Below are 26851 nucleotides of genomic sequence, written 5' to 3' on the forward strand. Positions count from 1 at the left end.
AAATACAAACGGACTTAAAAAAAACAACAAATAAATTCTATTCAAAAATTGTTCTTCAAAATCACTGGATTCAGCATTAAATAACCTGAAAAGGGTTGATATGCCATAAAGCGAAAACAACCAACTAAAACGGCGGAATGTAAGCAAACTATAAGGTATTTGCAGCTTCTCTTCTAATTCTCAGATATTTTAATCATGTCCAAACGCATTTTACTTTTTTAGTAGATTGATTGTTGATATTTTTCTGATGAGTAAAGGGCAAAATAGATTCACTGTTGATATAATAATTAAGTGAATGATTTTGTGTTAAGAATTGTAAATGTCAATTGCATTAAAGCAATAAATTGTTAGATGGAAAACATCATGAAATTTGGAATATAGACATTTGTCATCCATTTATTATATGCTCTGTAATTACATTGAGTTTATTAAATAAGGATTGGTATACATATATATATATATATATATATATATATATATATATATATATATATATATATGAAAAGGAAATATAAGTGAAAAAGGATATTTTAGCACACACACACACACACACACACACACACATATATATATTCAGGAAATTAGACCTATCTTTACATCATCAACGCTCTGATCCCCATCTGGCATCAATTGAAATGGATGGCTCTCATCTAGGAGAAGCCCCGTGTTTTGACAAGCTTCTGGGTTTGACCTTTACTCCTGATCTGAAATGGAACACGTACATCAAGTCTGTTGCCAAGGTCGCTGGAAAGATGATGGGATCCTTCTACCGCTTCAGAAGATATCTCACTACTGATGCAATTCTCTATCTATATAAAAGCCAAGTACGTCCAAGGATGGAATACTGTTGCCATATCTGGGCAGGAGCTGCTAAAAACAGCATATCCTGCCTTGACAGAGTACAAAATAGACTTCGTGGCTTAGTGGGGGATGCCCTTTTCTCTACCCTGCAACCTCTCTCCACAGAAGAGACGTTGCGAGCCTATCCTTGTTTTATCGTAATTTCCATGGCAGGTGCTCGTCTGAACTTCAATCTCTGGTCCTCCCTCGCCAATCTTTCACGAAAAAAAACCCGTCTGGCCGAATCCACTGTGGAAAATTTCCCCCACTCTTTATCTGTGCCTAAATCAAAACGTGGATTCCATGAACAGAGCTTTTTTCTTAGAACTGCACGCCTGTGGAACCTTGTTCCGTCTGCCTGCTTCCCACCTGACTACAACTTGGATGTGTTCAAGTCCAACGTAAACAAATTCCTGATGAACCGCCCCCTTAAGTAGACACTTCATCAAATCTCCACACTAACGTAATGTACTTGCAATAACCCTTATCCCTGAGTGGCTTCCGGGCCTTGATAAGTGGTGACCACCGTGTAAAGAAAAACCAAAAAAACCTGGAGTCTAAAGAACAGAGTTTATTTTAATGTATTAGTAAATGTATTAATACAATTAAAAGAAAACAGTGCTTGTTGTACTGCAGATATATAATAAGCTCAATAGTTATAGATATCCTAGAGCTATTTTAATATTGAGTAAAACAATTAATAATTTTGAATTATAAATCAGTTTCAAAAGGAAAAAACAATCCAATAGATAGTACGGTCGTTCCAGAAACGTTATAATTAATAAATAATTAATACCTAAAATAATTAAGTTATCTCCCTTTGATTTAAAAAAAAATCTTTTTCCTTTTTTCTTTTATTTCATTGTAAAATTTCAAAATGTGTAGTTATCTCCCTTGTTTAATTCAATGAATTTTGAATTTTAAATTTTGGCGTTCCAGCGATAAAACTTATCAACCGTACATTAAGACAGCGTTTTTAAAGTAGTATAAACGTTAAGTAATTATTCTAACTAGAAGACAAAAATAACAGCATGCCAGAAAATAGACTTATTCAAATTTAAACAGATTTTATAAATGAGATAAAATGGACATACATATATTTTTATATATATTTTTTCTTTTTTTTTTCATAATTTTCTATTTTACTCTATTTCAATTTATTCATTTATCAATATAAAATTAATAACTTAGTTTTATTTTATTTTAATTCAATTTTATTTTTATTTTGGAATATTTCCATGAATACCTGTCTTACGCATGACTAAAATGCTATTTTTATATTGGTGTCTTTAACTGTCCCCTCTATTTTGCTGAGGAGGAGACTGTAATTAAAGGATGAAATTTTTGTCAAACAATTTTCAATATTCATTGTCAATTTAAATAAAATGAACATCGCTTCTGAAACGATTGTACAATCTATTGCATTTTGTTTGTTTTCCTTAAATTATGAATCGTTTTACTCAATATATATATATATATATATATATATATATATATATATATATATATATATATATATATATATACATACTAACTTTGGGAATATATATATATATATATATATATATTAAACAACACAGTGATATAATATATTATGTATAGATTTTCGGTAAGTACGTCGAGTGCTCAATATATGAACCACACCAGATGAGAAAATATATTTATAGACGATCATCTACGCAGAGGTGTCCGCGTTTCGTCCTGTAGGCAACTATGCAACTAGCTATTCCCCTTAATATTTATATATATAGTTTAACTGCAATAAATTTTCATATCTTCCAATGCCCCCTTCCGTATATCTATATATTAGTGTTAGTACGATTAATCTGAATCGGGCATTTGGAATGGGAAAATCGGAATTTTGGGGGGGTATCAGAATCGGGAAAAATTGCGCCTATCTTCCGATACCAAAAAAGATTGAATAGATATTAGAAAATAATAGTTGTCTATTTGAAAATCTCACCTGTCTGTTAGTGCGTATGTGTGTATGTATGTATGCATGTATGTATGTATGTATGTATTTTATATCGTATTAGCAAACAAATAGATATACGTGCATACATACATACAAACTAACAGACAGATGAGATTTACATAAGAGATAGCTATAATGTTGTTATAAAGTTTGGGCAAGGTGTAGCGCCTGTTTTCCTCCCTCTTATATATATATATATATATATATATATAATTTATTTATACAAACATTGATGGCTACATATGTGCATACATGTTTCTGTAATCACCCGTTATTAGGGAGATTACGTCTTTAGGCCAAGAATTACCCTAGAAAACTATATGTATGTATGTATGTATGTATGTATGTCAGGTCATGTCATATGCTACTGGTACCATGTAACTCAGTACTACCTGTCTCATGGTCTGGTCACCGGCGACTAAACTGGTTCCCCCACCAGACTTGTTTGGTGAGGAGGGCGACTAGTCTCCCTGAAGGATTAAAAACAAGACCTTCCAAAGAGGGAATGAACTCTTTTTCTATGTCAACAGCCAACTACCACCGTGTATATTTGTGTGTGTATATATGTGTATTGGGTGGAGAGGGCTCCCGTAAGCCGTGGTGAAGGCAACCTTTCTAGGAGAAGCTAATCTCTGATTTAGAAAACCATAAAGCGGGAAACCAGTACCCGCATTAAGCTGGTCTGCAGTTTAATTTGTTGCTCGCTATCTTGCTCTTGCTTGTTGCTGGATCTCAACATTTTGAACCGAGAGAGAGACTTAGCTGTCGTACAAAGCTAAGACTCTGTAACATAATCTTTGTATAGATACTCCCTCAGGCATTTGGGCTCATGGATTTTAAATGTCTGAGGGAATGGCACTCGTCTGACAAGACGCTGCAATCATCATGTATATATACATCATGTTTATATATATAAAGAAACACACACATATATATATATATATATATATATATATATGTTTGTTTATGTTAGCGATACTTTTTGAATGAATTAAATTATTTATACGAAAGTGCATTTTTACCTAAAGGCAAGTTAGGAATAATTTTCCTTTTGACCAATTTGGTACCTCGGCATATATATTATTTTAAAAATATAATCATCCACTGACACGTGTTTCGTCGTCTACGACTCATTGGAGTAGGTAAATCTAGCGAAATTTGGACCTCCATGATAAGACGCCTAAACCTGTACAACGCGGCTACCTCGCACGACAAATAAATGTATCGCGTTTTTATGTAGATGTTTTTTTTTTGTTTATGTTAGCGATACGTTCTGAATGAATTCAATTATTTATACGGAAGTGCATTTTTTTTACCTAAATACGAGTTAGGAATAATTTTCCCTTTGACCCATTTGGTACCTCCTAAATGGGGAGCGGCATGTATATTGTTTTTAAAATATAATTATCCACTGACACGTGTTTCGTCGTCTACATACATAGCTTATACGTTTATAGGTATGGTAACAACTAATGATATTAATTATGTATGAATGAATAACAAAGTTCTCGTTAAGATAGCTACATAATGCAATACTAGAGCTATAATCTTGATTACGCATTAAGTAAATTATAAATTGAAAAATTAATCAATAGAGAAAATAAAGTGAATTGTAATAACACTTGCTGCGAAGCTAATAACTGAAGCGTGTGCACGTGGAAGTAAATAAGTAGAAAAGAAAGGAACCACGTCCAGTTGATGGAAAGGAACTGGCTGCAGAACAAGGCAAGTGCGCTTAATCTAAATTTCTTTTTAATTATATTTTCACCCCAAACAAGGCACATTGCTACTTCGATGTAGGGGGCTACTATAAGGGACGTAAGCTACTTGGGTACTATGTTAGGCAGTAAGATGTCGGTTCACGTTCCACTTGAACTTCTGTATGTCAGTACAGTTGGGGAAGCAGGGAGCGGGAATGGAATTCCAAAGTCTAGCGGTTCTGGGGGAAAAAATACTAGAGTAGAAAGCTCTCCTACGTCTAGGGATATCCACTGTTTAAGAGTGGGATTTGGCTGCTTGTCGGGGTTATCGAGGGTATTTACGTCGTAAGGGCACAAGTGGTTGAAATTCGTCAGAGTATTCACCATTAAAATACTTATAGAACAAGCAGAGGGACGCAATATTTCGTCGGTGGGACAGAGGCTGCAGCTTAGATGACAGTCCAGGACCTATAAAGTTGGCGACTCTCTTTTGTATCTTGTTTAGGAGTGAGAGACTAGTAGTAGATACACCAACCCAGATATGACAACAATACTCCATATAAGGTCGAATGGTGGACTTATAGAGGTACAGGATACTTTCGGGCGTTAGTAGCTTTCTAGCACGGTAGAGAGAGCCTACTTTCTTCGCAGCGGTCCTTGCAATGCTCTTTAAATTGCAAATAAAGCCTGCTTAAAACTTTATATACATATATGTTGTTGATAAAAAAACAGATATACAATGTTCTAACTAGCTTGATCCTATTCATGGCCAGGAAAACTTTTGAAACATTGTTTTTTTTTTTCTGCTAGCTGATGAAACCCAAATTGAGCAACTTATAATTTGATGAACGGTTATTCTCTTATATACAAACACCGGCAGGAAAGTGCTAATACAATTGTACGTAAGCTTGTTATAATAAAAGAAAAACTTTTTAAAAGTATATATATATATATATATATATATATATATATATATATATAAATATATATATATATATATATGAGAAATTTATTACTGTGAGTCCTGAATGAGTTTACATATTATTTCAGCTAAAGGAAGATCCTCACAAAAAGAGGAAATATCCAACTAGCATCGTCAGAATTCATAGATGGAGTCCATTTATGAATTGACGATGCTAGTTGGATATTTCCTCTTTTTTGAGGATCTTCCTCTTGCTGAAACAATATGTAAACCCATTCTGGACTCACAGTAATAAATTTCCTATATACTGCTCTGGCTACACATTGAGTACTCTAGTCCGGTTTTTTCACAACTGGTAAATATATATATATATATATATATATATATATATATATATATATGCAGATTTTGAAACTTTATATGCATAAACGAATATAGATTGAACAAACTAGTCTATTATTAGTGAGTGCTGACTAAGCTCAAGTTTTCTAAATTATAATTTGATAAACGGTTATATTTTTATATGCTGACACCGGGAGAGGTGCTGATCAATAAAAGAAAAACTTTCTGAAAATGAGTAAATATTTGTGCGCCTATACGTCAACGTGGCATCTTAAAAGTATATATATATATATATATATATATATATATATATATATATATATATATATATATGTGTGTGTGTGTGTGTGTGTGTGTGTGTGTGTGTATGCATATATATATGCGCACACACACACACACACACACACACATATATATATAGGTCTTTTTTATAATTTTGTACGCATTTATCTCTGCATGGTATTGAATATACACAGTGATATTCTCCCACTGCGCAAACGGATGCCCACTACAGATACAGTTGCTGATTAGAATTGCTACGTTTCCCGCTCTGGACAAGCTGCACATGCGCTTTCGAGGTCCAACCCAAACCGAATACTATGATCGATTTTGTACTTGGCGTTGGAGTGGGAACGAACGAGAAAATTTACAACATATTTTCAAGCGGCCGTTTTGTCCGATTCTCGTATGAAGATTTCCTTCTTGTCAATTGACTGGTTACAATAGGATGGTTATAGCGTTTAGATTTTTTTTTATTTTGCTCGTTAATTGATTTACTTTAGAATAACCACGCCATGTATGTATTACAACAGAAAAGTGCAAGCATGGAAAGTAATATCGTTAAGCTTAAACATGAACAGTAAGGGACTAATTATTAAAACCGGAAAAAGAACAGGACAAGATAGTTTAGTTAAAAATATGTTAAATTTATAACTTAAAATATAGCAGTATATTATAAATTGAATTTAAAAAATTCTTAATGCTGCAATATTTTAAGTTAAGTTCCACAGGAGACATCCTAACTGTAATCTCAGAGTGCACATACCATTCACTTTACAAAGCAGGGTAGGGTAGAGCAGTAGCTCTAGATATATCTAAGGCTTTTGACAGGATATGGCATGAAGGTCTTCTCAGGAAAATCAGATTCTACGGTATCACTGGAAGAATACTTAAAATAATTAAATCCTTCTTAGATAAGAGAAAAGTCCAGGTTGTCCTTGATGGTAGCACATCTAAACAATATGATATAAATGCGGGAGTGCCTCAGAGGTCTATCCTTGGACCTCTATTATTCCTAATATTCATAAATGACCTCCCTGAGCAAATTGTCTGTGAGATGAGTATATATTCTAATGACACCACGCTCTATAACAGACACGACAGAAAAACAAATGAACACGTATCTAAAGAAATGGCTGAAACACTAAATGATGACCTCCAATCTGTAGTGGAATGGGGACAAAAATGGATGGTCACATTCAATGCTGCCAAGACTAAACTTGTTTCCTTCAATAATTACAAGAAACCTTCTCTACCACCAATAACAATTTCCGGAGAAACTTTATCTGAAAGTACATCTTTTAAACTCCTCGGCCTAATGTTCACAGGAAACATGAGTTGGAACAATTGCATTGAGAGCATTTCCAGGACCGCTGCGAAAAAGGTAGGTTCTCTCTACCGTGCTAGAAAGCTAATAACGCCCGAAAGTATCATGCACCTCTATAAGGCCACCATTCGCCCATGTATGGAGTATTGTTGTCATATTTGGGTTGGTGCATCTGCTACTAGTCTCTCACACCTAGACAAGGTTCAAAAGAGAGTCGCCAACCTGATAGGTCCTGAACTGTCATCTAAGCTTCAACCTCTGTCCCATCGACGAAACATTGCGCCCCTTTGCCTGTTCTACAGTACCCACTCCATGTAAATACCCCCGACAAACCCGACAAGCAGCAACACACCACCCCTTCACAGTTGAGATCCCTAGATGTAAGACAGCTTTCATACTCCAGTAGTTTCTTCCCCAGAACCGCTAGACTTTGGAATTCCCTTCCGGTTCCCTACTGCCCCAACTGTACTGACATGCAGAAGTTCAAGTGTAACGTGAACCGACATCTTGCTGCCTAACTCCCCACATAGTACCCCTATAGCTTATGTCTCTGATAGTAACCCCCTACAACAAAGTGGCAATGTGCCTTGTTTGGGGTGAATATATAATTAAAAAAGTTATACTTTTTTTTATATTTTCACTAGAATATCTTGTCATTTTCTTTTCCAGTTTTTATAACTAGTCATTTACTTTTCCATGTGTAAGCTTAACCATATTACTTTTCGTGCTCGCATTTTTCTATTGTAATCTACGACTTTTCCAGGATTCCAATAAATTCACTTGTTCTATGTTTAATTTCAATCTTATTTTTTTGCCCCCATAAACGCATACGTAATAACAATATACGGCACTCGTCTGCTTTCAAGAAAATCCCCCTAATTATCTTCATTTCATGGTTTCATTCTCTGTTTCACTTATTAGTCTTCTTTCCGTGCCTGTAGTGAAATACTAGCAACAGTAATCGCTGAAGCGACGTGATTGCTATGGAAACCAGCCATAAAAGCGTCGCTCACACCTTTACATATTTTTACGACACCAGAAAATTCTTCATAACTTTTGTTTTACTGAACGAAATTTTTTCACAATATAGCTGAGCAGGTGATCTATAAACTGTTATAATTGGATAAAATTTGTCGAAAAATGAGTGAGCGGTGAAGCTTTAAAGCAATTCTAAATGACTAAAACTGCCGCTTAACCATATATTCCAACACTACCAAATTATATATATATATATATATATATATATATATATATATATATATATATATAGAGAGAGAGAGAGAGGGGGGGGAGGGAGGGAGAAAGAGAGAGAGAGACGAGGGAGGTCCGAAATGTAATGCCTCATGTTTTTATTTCGCCCGACTGGATTAGAGGGGATTACAAATTTCATTGTTATGGTGATCGAGCTATGCATTCATGACGTAAACGTTTCATGGCTCTGTTGCACACACTGACAGTGTAAGAAACGCCATCCATTGCATAGAGGTGGATTAGAAGCAGAGATGCGTCATTAAATTCATTGGGGAATGTGCATTGTCAATGGTGCTGACTATGTAGAAAAACAAATTCTGGGACATGAAAGTCCGCTTGTTTTAATAGTACAACTCCAGACTTTGTAGCTCTTTAACTTTTTGAGTAAAAATACAGAAGACTTTACTTTTGGAACTACTTTCGTATGACAAAGCGCGCTCCAGACGCCTATTCAGAGCCATCGGTTATCGCAGAAAAAAAATGCATTGAGAATTGTGATTATGTACAAAAATATTATGTTGATCTTAAAATGGTGCTTGTTTTAATGGAGCCACTACCGTCATCCGAGCTTATCATTATTAAAAATAGCAGGCTTTCGTATGACAAAACGTTGTCCGGGCGCCCATGCAGGGCCATCAGTCATCGCTTGAGAATGGTGGTTGCTATGTAGAAAAATAAACTCTGTATCACAGAAGATCAATCGTTTTAATGGTACCAGTCTTGGCTTCGTAGCTTATAATCTTTTTAAGTAAAAAAAATAACATGTTTGACTTTTGGGACGCCATTCGTATAACAACGCCCACTCCAGATGCCAATGCACGGCCAACAATCATCGCTGGTAAACAATGCATTGAGAATGATCAACACTATGGAGAAAAATAAAGTCTGGAGCACAAAATGTTTGCTTGATTCAATAGTACCACTAAGGTCTTCGTAGCTTATCAAGGTTTTGAGCTAGAAAAATAAGAGACTTTACTTTTGCAACGAGGCTTTCAAAAATTTTTAATTAAATTGATCAATATTAGATAAAGCTAGAAAGTATAAACCGAGTAAATCAAAATAATGTTATTTATGTTTACTGGAACCACATCACATTATGAACTATAAAGCGGAAAAGTTAAACAAAAAGTTAGATGTTATACAAAACTGTCTTCATAGGAATAAATTCCTCTTATCATGCCTAAAACCTGATTAAAATGAATTTGAAAAAGAAAAAAATTACTGAACAGGTTGAGGGTAAAATGTAAGTGTAGAAAGAGAATACTTAAATATTATACTAAGATTTTAAAATGGTGCAACGAATAAATGAATTATTAGATTATCTACTTAACACATAGAAACTAAAATGATTATAATCTAAATAGGAGAAATAGAAATAATTTAAATTTTAATAATAGTTATGGATAATAAAATAGCAACCGTATAATTTCAAGAACATAAAGATTAAGATGATTTTTTACACAAGAATCACGACTTATCAAGGCCCAGAGGCGACTCGAGGATAAGGGTTAATGCTATTATAGCGTAGTAAAAATAAGTAGTGGGACATTTGTAAATTGGATTACTTAGGAGAGCGGTTCATCAAGAACTTGTTTACGTTGGACTTGAAGACAATCAGATCGTAGTCAGCAGAAAGCAGGCAAACGGAAGAGAGTTCCACATGCGTGCAGTTCTAAGAAAGAAGCTGTGTTCGTGGAATCTACATTTAGGTCTAGGAACGGACAAGGAGTGTAGGAAATTATTGATAGTGGTTTTGGATAGACGAGTGTTTTTTCGTGAAAGTCTGGTGAGGGGGAACCATAGATTGAAGTTCAGATGAGCACTTGCCATGAAAATAATGATAAAGCAGAGACAGGCTCGCAACGTCTCTTCTGTGAAAAAGAGATTGCAGGGAAGAGAAAAGGGCATCTCCTACTAGGTTACAAAGTTTCCAACTACTGAATACTGTTGCCATATCTGGGCAGGAGCTGCTAAAAACAGCCTATCCTGCCTTGACAGAGTACAAAATAGACTTCGTGGCTTAGTGGGGGATGCCCTTTTCTCTATCCTGCAACCTCTCTCCCACAGAAGAGACGTTGCGAGCCTATCCTTGTTTTATCGTTATTTCCATGACAGGTGCTCGTCTGAACTCCAATCTCTGGTCCCCCCTCGCCAATCTTTCACGAAAAACACCCGTCTAGCTGAATCCACTGTGAAAAATTTCCCCCACTCTATATCTGTGCCTAAATCAAAACGTGGATTCCATGAACAAAGCTTCTTTCTTAGAACTGCACGCCTGTGGAACTCTGTTCCGTCTGCCTGCTTCCCACCTGACTACAACTTGGATGTCTTCAAGTCCAATGTTAACAAATTCCTAATGAACCGCCCCCTTAATTAAACACTTCATCAAATCTCCACACTAACGTAATGTACTTGCAATAACCCTTATCCCTGAGTGGCTTCCGGGCCTTGATAAGCGGTGATCGCTGTGTAAAAAAAAAACAAAAAAACTAAATTAGCAAAATATAAAGTTGAAGAGTAAGTAAGTAAAAAATTGAAAGGAGATTCTTGTTTTGATGCACGTCCATAAAACAAAAGTGATTAATAAATACAAACGTACAAATATAATAATATTAATGCACGGACTTTCGATAAATTGATGAATTGGTAAGAATTGCCGAAATAAAGTTATCTCCCCTCGATTTTACAGATGATATGAAAAAGGAAAGATAATAGATTGAAATAAAATACTTAGATTATTATAACAATTGAAAAGGTAAATCTAACATTTAAATTATTGACATAACCAGTATGGAATAAAAATACATTTCGAGTAATAATACTTAAATTAACCCTTAAATAGCAGTTTATGCTTAAGAAATAAAAGGTTAAGAATAAATTAATCAGTAGATCGCAGAATTTAAACAAAGTTTGAACAGAACTATCGGAAATTGTGGAGGAAATAATCGAACATACAATATAAATTAGAATTAGGGTGGATTAAAAATAAATCAATTAAATGAATAAATTAGGGGAAAATAATTATTAAAATAAAAAAAAATACAAAAGATTAAATTAATATTAAAATAGGTAATTGGTTTACATCTCATTTACAAAGTAGAAATACGAAAACAGGGCGATTACTAAATACAATGACTATCGAAAACTGAAAAACAAAATGACAATCTATGGATGGTGTGTAGGTTGGTCAAACGGCTTGTTCTCTAAAGATAAAGATTATGAATGCATTCATATATGTATAAATCCTGCATTTAACCGTCTCAGGAGTAGCTGTTTTGGAATATTTTTTAGTGATATAATATTTAAAATGGTTATAGCAGTTATGAAGCAATTGTAACGCATAAGAAAATACATAATAAGGTGTTCTTATTTTATATTTTGTTGTCTTGATTTTTGCAAAAATATTATATATATGTATATGTATAGTGTATGTATGCATGTACATATATATGTGTGCGTGTGTATATATATATGTATATACGTGTACGTGTCTGCGTGTGTGTGTAACTGTGTATGTATGCATGTTACATGTTTAACTCTCTTATTTCGTTTCTAGTGTTTTCCTTCACTTCTTGCTGGGTTCTGGGGGTTGACGTTTCGAGGTTAGCCAGCTTTAGAAACAAACTAAGGGAGTAAAATCGCAATCCAGAGATTCTGTCATGAATAATGTCCTGGAAGAGCACAAATATGCGAATACCACTATCTTTCATAATTTCGCATTTTCAGTTTTCACATTTTCCAGTGTTTTAGTCAGCTTGTGTTACAATTACAGAAAGATATCATCAAAAATTCAGAATTTATTAAAGTCAAAACCTTTCAGTGACTTTTTTGGACGGCCTCTAGAAGTTATGAAAAGTTAGTCATGATAATTACGCAACACAGAGGCTGTTACGTTTTATCCTCGTGGGAAATCTTCAGGCTTAAATGCATGTATTTTTCGTAACTACTATTTTTGTAAAGACATTGTGTTCATTCTTGCTAGCAAATAAAGCAGATTCTTCATTTTATCCGTCCACGGGTTAATGTCACCTTAAATAAATTGCAGGCTTCGTCCAAACAAAAGCTTTATTGACATTTACTTTGTCTTCTTTCGCTCTGTCTTTTTTGTGTTTTTTGTGCATATGGACGCGTGGGAAGATGTTAGCGGTAGTGAAGAAATAACTATCTTGCGGGAAGATTAGCAATAACGGTAACAGAACAAATCGCATATGCAAATTAGGAAGTGTGCCAGAGAAGAGTGAGGAAAAAAACGAGAAAAAATGCAATACGTGCTTGCGAAAAAAAAACAAAAAAAAAACAATGTCGGCATCAAATAGAATGAACGTGTAATAGCGAGGGTGAGAAATGACTGGTTGTGACCGGCATGCGGTCGGATGAAATAAAACCACTAACCAAGTAAAGTAAACATGTGGTCGCGAGATAGTTTTTTTTAAAGCAGACCTGAATAGACTGGTGTCAACAATGACTATGGAATCTACATCAGCTAGTTCTTGTCTGAAGCAAGATAATTTATAAAAAATAAGCAATGGTTCCAAACCAAAATATGTCGACAGGATTTGTCACTATTATTTGATGCAATATATGCACACACACATACACACACACACACACACACATATATATATATTGACAAATAAAGGAAAGCCTGATCTTTAACCACACACACACACACACACACACACACACACACACATTCCTCAAAAATCCAGCGGTGAACCAGCTGTGGCTAACACTTGAAATCCATACAAGATACATAGATATTCGAATGTCCCATTAAAGTTCTTTATCTCTCAAACACTGAATTAGCAAAGAAATTGAAAACATAATTTTCCTCTATCCACTTGACCATTTTCAATTGTTGTAGTATATATTTCGTTTTGGTTCCTCGTCTTACTAGAATCCAAGACAAGAATTTCTCTAGTCTGGTGGAGTATCCAGCTTCGTGCTATTACTTGGGGTCACATCACTTGGAGAAGGTGCAACGTACCTCGTAAAAGCAATTGTAAGTTAGACATAGAAAGGAGATATTTGAGCAGCGAATACTATGTAACTTTGAATATTTGGTCATGGTTTACTTCTAAAGAAAAATATCCTCATGCCAGGTTGTTCTGGCAAACCCCTGTACAGAGAGACATTAGACACTCGAGGATAGGGTCTCTAGTGGCATTCGAGTTATATATATATATATATATATATATATATATATATATATATATTAGCAATTTATTATATAATTTATAATATATTATATGAAGCAAGATTAATGGTCTTATATATATATATAAATATATATATATATATATATATATATTAGCAATTTATTATATAATTTATAATATATTATATGAAGCAAGATTAATGGTCTTATATATATATATATATATATATATATATATATATATATATATATATATATATATATATAAAGACCATTAATCTTGCTTCACACCAATCATGGCAAAGTATATTTTCGCTCCTCTAAAATTGTAAATGAACTTGTACCTTCTTATTTTTTAAATTTTCTTGCCTGATGAGATCAATTATGATCGAAACGGTTTGCACATCGTAGCAAGATATGACTGTATGGCTGTATTTCCATAGACAAAAATAAAAACTATAATTTGCTTTCCTGGATTGAGCACTATCAATGACTCTAGTTTAAATTCAATTATTCTAAATTTTGGATATGTTTCAACCTGGAATGAATATATATATATATATATATATATATATATATATATATATATATGTATATATATATATATATATATATATATATATATATATATATACTAGCAAAAGTACCCGTCGTTGACTGGGTTCAAAAACAGCCTACAGAAAATGGACTCTGATTTATGAAAGTATGATAGGTTATGAAAAGAAAGGGTTCTAAAGAGATAGCTTCGAATTTAATGGTATAAAAACCAAAGCAAAATATGATTAAAGTAAAAATAAAATATATGAATCCCATAATTTATTATACCATACCTGTTCACACTGAAACGCTTATCACAATATTCTGTGGATCTATATTAAAAAAAAAACTACTTAAACTTTGTGACATATTTCCATTCTATGGAGGTCAGGCGCGAACAAACACCCAATAATTTTATTATACCATATTTCTTCAAACTGAAAGATAATTATCAAAGTATACTTACGCAGATAGATATGAAAAGTCTTTATTAAAGTTTGTGCCTATTTCCATTCTATGAAGGCCAGGCGCGAACGCAGACCCCAAAATTTTATTATATCATCCCTATATAAGTTAAAACATACTTATTAAAGTATTCTTATGTACATCTATATCAAAAAACACTTGTAAATGTTTTTTTTTTTTATTTTAAATTTTTTATTTCCATACTTTGTGGACCAGGCGCGAAGGCAGACCCCACAATTTTAATGAACCATTGTTCTGCCAGATCAAACATATCCATTCCTGTGTCTCGATACATCTTTTATCATTACATGCAACCAGTTTTTTTTTAAATAGTCAACCATATAGGATCCTATTCGTAACCAGACACACGCACACACACACACAGACATTAAGCTTTATATAATATATATATATATATTTATATATATATATGTGTGTGTGTGTACGTGTGTGTGTGTGTGTGTGCAGTCATGCTTAGTGAAAATAATTCTGTCTAAATACAGACACATACATATATATATATTTATGTACGTATGTAATATATATATATATATATATATATATATATATATATAGAGAGAGAGAGAGAGAGATAGATAGATAGATAGATAGATATGATGCGTGTACTGTTCCTTGAGTGATCGATATTCTACCTATGTATAGAAAATGTTGCTTTCAACAAACGCTTCGCGCTTTTTGTTCCGGTTTTCCAGCAAAGAAATAGAGATGGCGAAGGAGAGAGAATGAGAGATATGCGGAAGCGAGACGGAGGGAAACGAATTTGCAACAGACGTGGGTATGGGAAGCCTCCGATTGGAACATTCCGGGGGTTGGTGAACAAGGACTTAAGCGATTAAAAGCAGCTCCGGACGACGACGTGCATCAAATTGACCTAGTTTGCATCTTTGCTCTCCGTCAACCCTTACTCTCCTCATCGACAGGGTGTCTCCACTGTCTTGCTCTCCTTTTTCTATTCGACGGCTTGTATCCAACAAGGTTGGTGGCCTTCTTTTTCTTCTTTTTTAATCCAACTCTGTCTAGTCAGCCATTTGTGTTGGCTTCCATCTGTCTCGGGGGACAATGAGAAGAAGCGGGTGTTGTTACTGGCGCAGACGTTATGCGCGGCAATCCGAGTTCAAATTCCGTTGGATAGAAATTTCATTACTTTTTAACTAACGCTAGGGAATGTACGAATCCAACTAGTCTCCTTCATGATCTTTGTAAATGCTTTGTATGGGTAACTCTAGTGGGAGAAGGACAATTTCGAACTAATAGTAAGTTAAGAACTTTGGGATAATTTTTTCGATAATTCAAAAGACACTAAATCGAGGTCTTCAAACTCTTGCTGGTATACACTGTTTAATGACAAAATATCCAGAGGGCGCTGTGTTCCATCAGGCGTACATTATGATTATAAGAACGATAATAATGCTGATGATGATTATCATGATGAGGGCGATGATGATGTTGATAGTGAGGAGGACGACGACAACGATGAACTTTGTCGGTGTGTGAGAAAGTTCGTTATCTATAGACTACAAAATTGCTAGGCCGATTTTTATGAAATTTCGTACCAATGTACTTTACGTATTTGACAGTGTTTTTTTTATAGATTAAAATACGTTCGATAAAATCGAAAACCAAACAGACATTGTAAAAAAAAGAAACCGTTTAATTTTGAACGTAGTTAACAACCTTATACAACCTAACATCACAAATGTATTCGAGAAGTTATATCACTGCAAAAGCAAAAAGCATATTGCATAACATCAGCAGCAGATTTCTGGATAAGAAAAGGAGGTGTTCCAAATGATTGCTTCTGTTCAGAGCACAACGGAACAATAATAGTTGACTTTTACATTTTAAACATTAATTCAAATCATTTATATAAAAATAATTTCATAAAATCAAAAGTAAATTCTTTATAGTGCAATATGGACAACAATGTAATGTGGACACTGTGGGGAGACATGTGAGTTTCTTCCTTCGGTTCACTAAGATGGGTTCCCGACGAGAGCATGCAATTATTCGATTTGATCGACGATGTCGAACACGTACGTAACAGCGTGATATTCTACTTTTATGTGAAGCTTAACAGATAGAAAATACTCTATTTCGAACACGTGGGTAATAGACAAGGGAATATTCTATTTTAAATCGAGCCTAACAGACAGAGAATTATTCTATTCGAATACGCGCGTAACAGAGGAATATTGTATTTTAAACTCCAGCTCGACGGACCAAGGAATATTCTAGTTCGAGCGCGTGCGTGACACACAAATACTATTTTAGGCCTAATCATAACAGACAAATAAACATACTATTTCAAACTAAGAGGTAAAAGACAGGCATGTAACAGGTGTAACTCAAGCGTAACAGACAGAGATATATTCTATTTGTAACACAAGTCTGACATACAACGTAACATTCTATTTTCAAGCTAAATCGCGATTGAGCGTGAAGGTATTTACTTCTCTCTTATTCATGAAATTAGAAACCAGGGTCGGAAAGTAGGATTGAAAAAAAAGTACCTGGGCTGCCCCGTCGGCATTCCCCGATAAGGGTACCCCAAGCGATTGGCAATAAACTAATCCCTTCTCAAAAAGGCAAGGGAAAGACTTAGAGGATAGACCTCCTAGAACTGCACAGAACTAGAACACACCGAAATCAACAAGTACCAGATTATTAGAGGAATACTCTAATCTGTATTGATTTGGGGGGGGGCGGGATAGGAACGTTTAATTTTTTCACTAAACAGTAACAGACGAAGTAAATAAAAAATAATTCAAATTCGATTGCACGCGCGTGCGTGTGTGTGTGGGGGGGAGTAATGTAATTTTTGCAAAATCAATACTGGCAATACGTAACACGAGACGCACATTCTATTTCGCCGAGAAACGTGACAGACGGAAGAACACTATTCCAAACTCAACCGGGACGAACGTATACACATTCTGTTGAAGACGCATCGTGAGAGATAAAGCGACCGACGAAGCCTTCCGTGCGAGGATACGTCGTAATCAGCTAAATGCGAAAGACAGAAAAAACGAGAAAGCGAGGAAAGAGGTCGGGAAAAAAAAATCGACCCCAATACTGCGCAGTTTTGGGTTGTGGAGGAGGAATCGAATTGACCTGGTAGACAGAAAAATAAAATTACGCCAGTAACGTGGATAATTAATCTATGCACTGATTATATATATATATATATATATATATATATATATATATATATATATATATATATATATATATATATATATATATATATACTAGCATTTCAGCGCGACGTTGCCCGGGTGTTCGGAGGTGTATGTTGAGCCAAAAAAAAAAAAAAAAGAAAAAAAGCGGTCAATTTTTTTTTAAATTTGACCCCGATCATGACCTCGTAACATTTATTCTTTGGGGCTCTAATTAATTTATTTAGTTAGATCCATGTCCAAGGAACCTATATCTAAAATCACAAGTGTTTAGACCCCAAATTCCCGGAGAAGTTTGAGTAGAGTTCTCAGAGGTAAATCGTTGAACTTTGACTCCTTAACAGCGAAATTTCTGGCCGAAAACGGATTACAAAGATATTCCCACATCTCAGTTCCTTGTATATCAAATTTTGAGTCTGTAGACTGAAAATTGACAGAGTTATTGCGTAGGGAAATGTACACAGACAGACACGTTCACTTTTATATATATATATATATATATATATATAAACTACTTTATTTACTAACATAAACTTAATATACGAAAGTATAGATTTATGCGTTAACTTTAAGTATTTATTTCAAAAGTGCTCAATACGTAGGTAGAGCATGTTAGTAATTTATAAAATATATATGGCGATTAAACTAATCTTTTCCTTCAGTATTTTTTTCTTCCGCCTATATCTCTCCTATGGATGTACCCCTTTTTTATTACGTTTTATTTAATTACTAGCATTTCAGCCCGGCGTTATCAGGGATGTGTATGTTGAGCACAAAAAAAAAGAAGAAAGTGGTAGTAGGAAGGCAGGCTCGAACCCGTACTGCAAAGGAAGAAAAGAACGGGGTAAAACCCTAACGTTTATGGTGTTACGACCACCGCCAAACCGGAAGCGACATTTTTTTAAAATTAACACTAGACAATCTAAAGGAGAGGATAACTTTAAAAAATATCGGCGAAAAAAGTGACCCTCCTCCCCGTAGAAAAAGTTCCTAGTTGAAGGGGAAGAGATTAATGGTTTTTAAGCCAATGTTTCGATATTTGTCGCATGAAAGGTCGAACTCTAAAACGATACTGATCTTGGTAAAATTCGTAGCTTCTATTGAAAGTCTAAGGCAGACATGCAAACAGGCATACATACATACATTTATATATTAGTAACTAAAAATTTTCGACTCAAACTGTGAAAAAGCTTGTCCTATCTTTGAATACCCTTTATGTAAGATTTCAAATATTTAGATCAGAAATTGTCTGAGTAATTTGGAAGAGACCCCAGAGGTCAAATTTTTTAAACTTTGACCCCTATTATTACCCCTTAACATTTATTGTTTTGGGCTCAAATCAAGTTATTAAGTTAGATCCATATCCAAGGAACAAATATCTAAAATTTCAAGTGCGTAGACCAAAAATTGTCGGAGGAGTTTGGTAGGGTTCTCAAAGGTCAAATCGTTGAACTTTGACTCCTTAATCACCAATTTTCTGGCCAAAAACCGATCAGCTCGATTTTCCCAAATCTCAGTGCCCTGTATATCGAATTTCGAGTCTGTAAACTAAAAATCGACAGAGTTATTGCGTAGGGACATGTACACAGACACACACACACACACACACACACACACACACACACACACACACACTTTTAATTTTATAGATATAATGGTAATGGGTGCCCGGCGTTGACCGGGTATTTGGAGGTGAATGCAGAGCAAAAAAATTAAAAAAAAAAAAAAAAAACAGTAATTTTTTAAAACTTTGACCCCTATTATGATCCCTTAATATATATTGTTTTGGTCTCAAATCAAGTTATTCAGTTAGATCCATGTCAAGGAACCAATATCTAAAATGTCAAGTGTTTAGACCCAAAATTGTTGGAGGAATTTGGTAGAGTTCTCAAAGGTCAAATCGTTGAACTTTGACCTCTTAACAGCGACATTTCTAGCCGAAACTGGATCATATCGATTCTCCCAAATCTCATTACCCTGTATATCAAATTTCGAGTCTTTAGACTAAAAATTGACAGAGTTATTTCGTAGGGAAATGTACACAGACACACACACACACACACACAGACACGTTCACTTTTATATATAGATAGATAGATAGAAAAATAATAGGTAGATAGAAAAATATATACGCATACATAAATATATATGGAAACAATTTTGTGTTTACTACTAAGTATAAATCATGTAGAATATCTGCATGAATATAATTACACGTAATAGTTAACTTAAGATGATTATCCCTTTAGAAAACCGAAGCAACTAATAGGGAATTAATTAAAATGAATGTTTAAAAGAATATGCAAATTAGTTAGATCGTTTGCTAGTGAATGCAATTCCACAACCAAGATATAAGAAAATTATTTTTTTCTTTTTAAATAAATAGAAAAGTGGAGTTTTAATATGAATATCGATACACAAAAAAGAAAACCAGATTTATAGGAGTATAGATGATTGAAAAGTTTTTTCTGTCTTATTTTAATTAAGAATTATTATAATTTCTTTTTTTTTTTTGTAAGAATTATTGAAAATACTTTTTAAAACTATTTTGGGAATATTATTGAATACGATTTTAATGGTTTTTGAAATTTTGTTATTTTGATTTCAAAAATTTTATCTGTATACAGTCATAAACATATTTATTATATAAATATATGTATCTTATTTCCAGAATTAAATATTTTTTTTATAATTTCACTAGCATGTGTGCCCGGCGTTGCCCGGGTATTTGAAGATGTATGTTGAGCAAAAAAAAAAAAATGGTCAATTTTTTTTGTTTAATTTGACTCCTATTATGACCCCGTAAAATTTATTGTTTTGGGCTTTAATCAATTTTTAAGTTAGATCCATGTCTAATGGACCTATATCTAAAATTTCTTGGACGTAGACCCAAAATTGTCGGAGTAGTTTGGTAGAGTTCTCAAAGGTAAAATCGTTGAACTTTGACCCCTTACTCGCCAAATTTCTGACCGAAAACCGATCACATCGATTTTCCCAAATCTCAGTACCTTGTAACTCAAATTTCAAGTTTGTAGACTAAAAATTGACAGAGTTATTGCGTAGGGAAATGTACACACACAGATGCACACACAGACAGAGAGACACTTTCACTTTTATAGATATATAGATATATAGATAGATAGATAGATAGATAGATAGATAGATAGATAGATACAAGCTGGCACAATCAGGTTTTAGTAGTGTGTATTTCAATTCCTGCTGTAACTGTTTACTTTAACCTGAAATCATAAAAATTGGTCAGTCGTCTCATAAGATGTATAGTAACAGCATATTGAACTTTTTAAAGTCTCCGTTTTGTAAAAAGATGCCTGCAAACTTATTGCAGGAACCTAATATGTGTGTGTATATTTATACACGCGTGTACGTAGAGTACTGTTTTTAAAAATAAATAAATAAATACGCCCAAATAAAAAATGGGCGACTTTCTAAGAAAACACCGGATCTCCAAGGTTGAGACGTTAACCTTAATGTTTTAAAAATCAACAACAACTACGTAAATAGATAAAAGATAAAAATTAAACAGAAAATTGTCTATGACATTACGGCGTAATGGATTAAGGCGCTGGACTGAAATACATAAAGTCCAGGGTTCAAACCCTAACAGCAGCCAAGCTAGGCTGAAGAGGGGTAGAACCCCGACACACGTGTAGATTACTGTTTTAAAAATAATATATGTATATATATGTGTATTAATACATTACTCTTACATAATCCCTAAGCCACTTTTTCCAAGTTGCTGTTAACGCGCTATTAAGTCTGCGAAGGACCGCATGCTGTACGCGGGCCGTATGTTTTAACATGCTTAAAAAAAAACAAAAATAAACAAAAGAACAAAAATCCCAAACCAAACCAAACCAAATAATCAAATTATTACTCTATCATTCGGCACTATTTAGTTCGCTTGGTCTCTTCCGCTAGCGTTTCGCAACGGTCGCTGGCAGAGACGCAGTTTCAACGGAGTTACTGGTTGTGTCTCAGATGCTGCATTCAAAGCTCAAGATCGGCTGAGCGACGTACGAACGGAGAGAAACTCCTCCAGAGACGCGGCGATGCATCTAATATAATAGATTGTTTCTGGTTAATTTAACTAAAAAATAAAAAAAAATAAATAAAAAAAAGATAAGATTGCTAAAGTGCACTGACTTACCAATCGGATAATGGTGTCGGTCCATGGTTTTTCAAAGAAGGTAGTCCGTTTCGCCCATGGAATTGGAAAGCGGATGTCACTACATGAAATGGAAGTCTCAAGAGCTGGAAATAAAAAACAAAACAAAATATAAATTTAGTTTTTACTTTTATAATCTATCTTGTATATCTATAAAAGTCAAAATGTGTGTATATGTGAGGACACTTCTCAACCTATATACGCAACGAATTTTTAATCTTCAGACTTGAAATTTGGTTCATAGGATAATATCGGATTATAATCTGTTCAACTGTTTCACGACTGTGCATGTGGGTCGTTAAATATAACTGCTTCTTTATGTTAAATATGAGTTGGTTTTAAAACAATGTTAGAACCCTGTCTCATGCTGGTGCAATAATTATCGTACCTGACTCGCTGTCTTTAAGTTTCGGTTTCGATATCAGCTCGAGTATTTTTTTTTCACACTGCTTACAAAATTAAACTATTTAGAACCCCCCCCCCCCGCCAAAAAACAAAAACAAAAAAAAACAAAAAAAAAAACTCGTATGCACATATTTCGGTTTCTTTCCGTTTTATTTAAAGGAATGTAGTGTTTCCTTTAACACCTATGGTATTTCTGTTTACAATAAATAATTCTGTATTAATTTAAATATAATATTTATACATATTTTACGACCGAGCAACGCTGGGCATATCTTCTAGTCTTATATGAATAAAAGTGATCATGTGTGTGTGTGTGTGTGTGTGTGTGTGTGTGTGTGTTTGTGTGTGTGAGAGAGGACACTTCTACACCTACGTATTCAACGGATTTTTATCTACAGACTTTTAACTTGGTATATAGAATATTTAGACGAGGGGAAAATTTTAATCAACTTTCGTCCGGAAAAAGGGGGTCCTAAATGGTCAAAATAGAACGATGGGTTCGTGAGGGGGGCACCGACATTTTATCTTTGTTCAACTGTTTCCCGACTGTGCAATAATAATAATAATAATAATAATAATAATAATAATAATAATAATAATAATATGAATAATAATATGAATAATAATAATAATATGAATAATATTAATAATATGAATAATATGAATATTAATAAAAATATGAATAATATGAATAATAATATTAATTATATTAATAAAAATATTAATAATATTAATAAAAATATTAATAATATTAATAATAATAATATTAATAATATTAATAATATTTATAATACTGTAATAATATAAAAATATTAATAATATGAATAATAATATTATTAATACGAATAATATTAATAATAATATTAATAATAATAATATTAATAATTATGTTAATAATCTAAAATATTAAAAATAATAATATTAATAATAATAATAAGAATAATATAATAATATTATTAATAATAATATTAATAATAATATTTGATAATAATATGAATAAACATAATAATAGTAATATTAATAATAACAATATTAATAATAATAATAATAATAATATTAATAATATTATTAATACTGGTAATATTAATAATAATAATATTAATTATAATATGGATATGAATAATAATATTAATATTAATAATAATATGAGTAATAATAATAACATTAATACTACTAATAATAATAACAATATAATGATAATAATAACAATACTACTACTACTACTACTAATAATAAAATAATAACAATAATAATAATAATAATAAAATGATAATAATAATATTAATTACAATAATAATAAGAAAATACTGCTACTAATAATAATTAAAATAATAATAATAATGATAATGATGATAATAATAAGAGTAATAAAAATAATAATAATAATAATAATAATAAAGAATATTATTAATAATAATAATAATAATAATAATGAAAACGGCTGATATATTATAGAAAACCCTTGAATGCGGAAACTAAGACGCAAGATTCATATGCGCTAGCTTGCCACATTGAAACTGCAATAGAAATAATACACAAACACCACATGAAATCATGAAAACTGAAATTACAGAATTGTTAATTATCCCATCCCAACCCTGCGCCCCTGCGCCTGCCTCTTCTTTCTTTCTTTGTATTTTTTACGTTACTTTAAACTAGTATAACACCAAATAAATGAGAAGGGTCAAAGAGGATGAAAAGACCGAAGAGAAACGATATTAACGAAGCTTTAATTCGATAAGTGCTAAGAGAGATGCGACCTTGATGAAGGTTATTGCCAGTCAAATTTCAGTGACGACCAGTGGTCGCTACCAAAGAGAAATCAATGGGAAGCGGCTGCTGCGATAAAGCATAATAATTATCAAAGGTTATCGAAAAGGTGGGTAGTACTGTAAATCTGGGGAAACGTGTTGTCACTCAGACTCCAGGGAACATCGCAGGTAGTTTTCAAAGAGTTATCTGTGTGAGAACTCCTACTGCGTAAAAATACTACTACCACACTACTACTACTACTACTACTACTACTACTACTACTACTACTACTACTACTACTACTAATAATAATAATAATAATAATAATAATAATAATAATAATAATAATAATAAAAATACTAATAATTATTATTATTATGATAAAACAAAAATAAAAATAATGATACTGATAAAATAATAAAAATAAAATTATAATTAAATAATAATAATAATAATATTAATGATAATATAAATGATAATAATAATAATGATAATGATCATAATAATAATAATAAAATAATAACGACAGTAAAATAATAAAGATAAAATAGATATTATAATGATAATAAAAACATAATAAAAATGATAATAATTATAATAATAATAATAATGACAATAATTCTAATAATAATACTAATAATAATATTGATAATGATAATAGTAATTAAAAAATAATTATAATAATAATGAAAATAATAATAATAAAAAATAATAATGATAATAATAATAATGATTAAAAAATAATAAAAGTAATTATAAAATGAATAATAAAATAACAAAAGCAATAATAATAAAAATAATAATAACAATAATAATAATAATGATAAAAATAAATATAATGATAATAATAATGATAATTACAATAATAATAATGTTAATGATAACAATAATAATAATAATAATAATAATAATAATAAAATAATAGTAATTATAATGATGATAATAATGATAATACTACTAATGGTAATGGTAATAATAATAATAATAATAATAATAATAATAATAATAATAATAATAATAATAATAAAATAATGATAATGATAATAATTATAATGATAATAATAGAGAGATCAATGGTAAACATCTGTTGCAATAATGCAAATTCTTTTGCAAAGGTTATCGAAAAAGGTTGAAAGTACTGAAAAGAAACAATTCCAATAATCTATAAAAAACGAATTGGAGAAATTGAAATCAAGGGGAGAACTATAAGGTACACCGGATTGCAATACGTAAAATGAGTGAAATCTTAAGGAAACCCCTAGAATGCGAAATCTAGAAACGAGAAAGAAAGAGAAAGAAAAAATGGCTGAAAAGAATTCTTGAAGTAACAAACAGAAGAGTCAATTGCAATCGAGTGCGACGATAATGACGATGAGGGAGGCGGTAGATTGGATGGTGGGGGTGGAGAGAAACAAAGTGCGATGTAGAAAGGAAAAAGGAAAGAGTGGGGACAGAAAAAAAGGTAGAGAGGGTAAGGGAGAGGAAGAGTTTAAATGTGGAAGGATTGTTAGAGAGGGATAAAAGGGGGGTGAGCGGGGAGGTAGAGTGAAAGGCGTGAAGGGTGTTGCAGGAAGAGAGAGAAAGAGGGAGAGAGAGGGGGTGGGAGGAGTATTATAACGGCGCGTTTGTTCGGAGGCAAAGCAAAGACATCATTAAACGGTGGAATTTTGTTAATGCAACAGGCAAGACTAATCTTCTTGAGAGACCTTCGCCAAGAATTTTGATTCCTTTCGACAAAACTAATAGACTTCACAAATAGAACTACATGCTTGTCTTATTTCTCCAATTTTTGCTTTTCGCTTTCTTTCTTTTTTTCTTTCTTCCTTTCTTTCTTTCTTTTGTCCTTTCTTTCTTTTCTTTTTCTGTATTTCCTTTCTTTGCTTTTTACTTACTTTCTTTATTTCTTTCTATCTTTCTTTTTTCTTTCCTTTTCTGCATTTCCACTCTTTGCTGTTCGCTTTCTTTCTTTCTTTCTTTTCTTTCTTTCTTTTCTTTCTTTCCTTCTCTCTTTCTTTCTTTAGTCTTTTCTTTCTTTTCTTTTTCTGCATTTCAATTCTTTCCTTTTTGCTTTTTTTCTTTATTCCTTTCTATCTTTCTTTCATTTTCTGCATTTCCATTCTTTGCTGTTCGCTTTCTTTCTTTCTTTTCTTTCTTTCTTTTCTTTCTTTCCGTCTCTCTTTCTTTCTTTAGTCTTTTCTTTCTTTTCTTTTTCTGCATTTCAATTCTTTCCTTTTTGCTTTCTTTCTTGATTTCTTTCTATCTTTCTTTCATTTTCTGCATTTCCATTCTTTGCTGTTCGCTTTCTTTCTTTCTTTCCTTCTCTCTTTATTTCTTAAGTATTTCTTTCTTTTCTTTTTCTGCATTTCCATTCTTTGGTTTCTGCTTTCTTTTTTCCTTTATTTCTGTCTCTAGTTTTTTCTTTCTTTTCTTTCTCTGCATTTCTTTCTTCATTTCTTTCTTAATACTTTTCTGTCGTTTATTTTTCTCCTTTTGTTTTTTTTTTTTGTTTTTTTAC

General features: G+C 32.7%; 1 protein-coding gene across 4 annotated transcripts in view; it reads right to left on the reverse strand.

The window, feature by feature from the left end:
- LOC145254654 (peroxisome proliferator-activated receptor delta-like) overlaps positions 1-26851 on the reverse strand; it is a 730687-nt gene that overhangs the window by 502519 nt on the left and 201317 nt on the right. For all 4 annotated transcript variants that reach the window (XM_080113300.1, XM_080113298.1, XM_080113299.1 and 1 more), the window contains exon 2: positions 22162-22265. The gene's annotated coding sequence lies outside the window, so the exon portion shown is untranslated. The remainder of the gene's footprint in view (positions 1-22161; positions 22266-26851) is intronic.

Source organism: Euprymna scolopes, chromosome 30 (genome assembly GCF_053919585.1).
Source record: "Euprymna scolopes isolate OS-2025 chromosome 30, ASM5391958v1, whole genome shotgun sequence".
Taxonomy (NCBI): Eukaryota; Metazoa; Mollusca; class Cephalopoda; order Sepiida; family Sepiolidae; genus Euprymna; species Euprymna scolopes.